The following is a 4,427-nucleotide window of genomic DNA, read 5'->3' as shown; positions in this document are numbered from 1 at the left end:
GCCTTGTAGCCAAAAGGTATAAATGAAAGGAAAAAAACACCAAGGGTGCAAAACTAGCAATTTTAAAATTCTAAACCCTAATGTTTCATGCAACGTACAAGTTCTTTATGCTATTGCAAAATCACATATTTTTTTGTTACAACACTTGTAACTCAATTGCTAGGAAGCCTATTTGCCATTGGAAAACTTAGACCTTAAAATTATTAAGATAAAATTAAGGATTTTACTCATATAGGGGCAGAAACACATTTAACACCCAATTTGGGAAGCTTAGATCTCCAAAAGTCGATTCTCTAGTCCGTCCACATGAACAAGATGACCAAAGCACCAATCTCCAACCAAAACTCCTTTTGTGCTTCCTCTCCTTGTCTTGACTAAGCTTGCACAAAGATGAGCTTATGGAAGTATAGAGAAACAATTTTTCTACCTTTAATTCAATATTGACAATTTCAAATTGCTCTTGAATTAATCACAAGAAAGATGAGATGAGAGAATTTGCTTGAGAGAAAAGCAGAGAAGAAGAAGAGATTAACAAACTTAATCTTCCATTCTCTAACTATTAGAGATATTTTATTCCCTTTAAGGTTAATTATTGGTTGACCACTAATGACTACCTCCTTTACAAGTGTCCACATCCAATTCTCCAATTAGATGTGTTTTATAATTTTAATTTGGTCACTTGTCAAGTTAACTTAAATTAGGGAATTAAAACACTATTTAATTAGTATTATGGAAAATACTAATTAACCGCTAATTTTTTTCTCTCATGACTTCCTAAGTCATTTTAACCAAATTAAAATATCTTGCCTTATAATTAATTAATTAAGTTTATATTTAAACACTTTAAATATTACTTGAATACTTCCATTGATGAATTTTTTCAAGTCATGCTAGAGACTTTGCAATCTAATTGCAAACTAAAAACATTAATTTAATTAATTAATTAAACCATTTAATTAATTAATCAAATTAATTATGTTTTGATCATGTTATTCTTATTGTGTGTGACTTTCTAGGTTCATTACTAATTGCAATGAGAATAATATTAACTATTTAATATTATTGGAACCATTCCATACTTAGAGTGAAATTCCCTTACTACTCTTAGTTCTCATAAATCATGGTTAATATCTAGCATAGTGTACCATGATTACCCAGCTAGTGATGAATTAATTTATACTTAACTTATGAACCTTGATCATACATACCATGCACTAAAATCTCTCCTTTACATAATCCCAATTCTAGTTAAGGTCATGGTTTATGTCAAACCTTAATTGCTTAGAATCATACCTCATCTTAATTCCAAATCTTGATTAACAAGACTCTTCAATCAGAAACTCTTTTCTGAATAAGTTTATCCGTCTTAACGAGGAACTTTATTTATCAAGAACAACTGAGATAGACATAGGACTTTATCCCTATTTACTTAGGGCAATGGATTCCATCTTGACTTAACACGTATCTTCATATATAACTAGTTGGAGCCAACAGACCCCTATATACTCATATCCTATACAAGTATATAAGCAGTATCAAACTAAAACTACCTATATACAAGATAACCATGTCATCTTAGGTCAAGAGATTATATGCACTATTATGATCTAGATGATAATATGTTGATAAGAGTAAACTCTATGTACATATCATCATAATGTCACTGGTTGAGCCTACTTATCTTATAAGTGCCCACCATGTTTATTATATGGCATGAGACTCATTATTCCATCTTATTAATATCTCATACTAATCCATGGAAATAAACAAAGGTGACAATCTATATGGATAAATCATACCCAATGAGGTATCCTTGACTGTGAACTAAAATTTATAATACTTGTACTAGATTGTTCCGTCATTCATATTCTTAACATCTTAAGAATAAAACATCTAATAAGCTATTAAAAGATATTTTCAATTAAATTTAAATAATTTAAATTAAAAGAAAAAAATATATGCCATTAAATGGGAATTAATATTTACAAGATACAAATTATAAGTTATGCTCTAGGATATACTACTAACAATACACAGCAGAAAGGAATTGATTATAAGGAAACTTTCTTACCTATTATAAGATTTACCTCATTAGGCTGATATTGTCTATGGTGGCTACCTTAGATCTTGAATTACATCAAATGGATGTCAAGAGTGCATTTCTCAATAGAGAACTTGAGGAAGAAATCTATATGGAACAACCTATAGGTTTCATTAAGAAAGTTCAAGAACATAAGGTTTGTAGACTTATAAGGTCTATTTATGGCATTAAGTAGTCTTTTGGATAATGGTACATTTGATTTCACAACGCAATTATGTCATATAATTTCACTATGATTTACAAAGGCCATTGTGTTTATATAAAAAAAGTCTAAAGAAAAGTTTGTCATCTTATCACCGTATGTAAATGGCATACTAATAGTTGGCAGTGACATAAAATATGTTAAAGAAATAAGAGAGTGATTATCATATAAATTTGAGATGAAAGATATGGGTAAAGCAGCTTACATTCTTGGAGTTAAGATTTCAAGAGATCGTTCAAAGAAACTTTTATCTCTTTCGTAAGACCCTTATATTAAGAAAAATTCTTGAGCAACAAACCTATCGACACTCCTACATCTAAAGGTGAGGTTTAAGCCATAAAGTGTATCTTAAAACTCCATAAGAAATGGAGCAAATGAGTAGAGTTTCTTATGCTAATGCAGTCAATAGTCTTATGTATGCTACTAGACCTAATATCTGCTATGTTATTCACGTAAATGTCATTATTAAATAATTAATATCAATTTCATTTGTGCCTAAATTATTTGATGTTAATTATTACATGATTTGAGATCATTTTTTTTCAGATTTCTGAGAAATATGTTGGACAGATAAAAGATTGGCCTTTTCACACGGGCAGTTGCTTTTGTTATCTAAGAGATTAATGAAGATGAGACAATTATAAACTTATTATTATCTAGACTGATAATATTGAGAGCTCAAAGTTTATAATATTAATGTCATCTATCAGGAAATATTTAATCATATTTGATTAGTAATAGTATTTATCCTAACGCTGGATATGAGTTTTAATGTACATAAACTTATGTAGATATGTGTACTTAAAGTTAGATATTGAGAATATCTGAACTATCATCCACACAGTATTAAAATTATAAACATATACTCCATGGGAAAGGAGATAATACTGTGGTACGTGACTCATACCGTGTATGCAATAAATGTCCAGCCAAGGCAATACATGTTCAATCTCTACTTGGTATTGTGTGAAGCCCTAAAGGTTATAAGTACTCTTCACCTCGTACCCTCATGACTCCGATCTATTATTCGAGACATTATTCTTACTATCTTCTATTGTTACCAAAGGATCATGAATGATTCAATATAGTGGAACATTATTAGAAAGCAAATTAAGTTAAGGTCTAAAGAATCATGAGATAAGGAAGATCATTGTAGTATTCTCATAATAAGTTGTGTTCATTGATTGATCAATTATGTTTATTTAGGATGGACATATTTATGAACTTAATATTATAAAAATGAGATTGTGAGATTTTTAAATGTGATAAATGATCTAGGGTACTGCATACTATATTTACTATAAGCTCCATCTTTGAGATGCTATATAGTATCCTAATAGGTATATAGCAACCGAGCTCTTAAGATATGCACTAACACATGGTCTATTTGTGAAGTATGAAATTTGCAAAAGTCGAAATGAGAGTTGACCCATCATATATGAGTGGGAGGATGAGGAATAAAGATATAAAGGATTTACTATTTATGTGGGAGAGAGGACTAAAAGAACTTAGTATCGCAACCAACAGGGAAATTCTCAAAGTAAATAGATAAGGAAGGGGCTTTAGGAGGGGGAGAAGAGGAGGAAGAGAACTAGAAGCCATCTGTTGGACCTAGGGGTCCTAATCCATGTTTTGATGATAATAAACAATAGTGTGCTACGAATCTACCTTGGAAATGTTTGTGTTAAGATTGTAAGTCCCAAGTTCAAAATTGTGAATTTACTTCAAATCAATATGTAAAGAGAGCCAAAAATTGAAGCAAATATCAAGGAGACACTACTATATAAATTTTTAGTTTTGTGAATCTCAATTAATTAATTGTGTTGGTTTAAGTCTAGGTATTTCCAAAATTCTTAGTGTTCATATTTTTACTTATTTTTTGATCAAGGGGGAGTAAAATAAAATTTTCACTTTTGAGAAATGCAAAATTAGTTTTTGAAAATTTTTTTAATGAAAAATTTATTGAATTAGCTTTTTGACGGTTTAAACACATTCAAAATTCAATTTCGGGACAATGAGTTATGCATTTCCTAAGCTTTTGTGTTTTTCTGTTCAGTGGAAACTTCGACACCCGAAGTCAAGTTTTCAAACATAAGTTATAGGCCTCCACTTTTGGCAGCTGAA

This window comes from Hevea brasiliensis, chromosome 1 (assembly GCF_030052815.1).
Source record: "Hevea brasiliensis isolate MT/VB/25A 57/8 chromosome 1, ASM3005281v1, whole genome shotgun sequence".
NCBI classification, from domain to species: domain Eukaryota; kingdom Viridiplantae; phylum Streptophyta; class Magnoliopsida; order Malpighiales; family Euphorbiaceae; genus Hevea; species Hevea brasiliensis.
The sequence above is the reverse complement of the archived record's forward strand: the minus strand, read 5'-3'. Positions refer to the sequence as shown.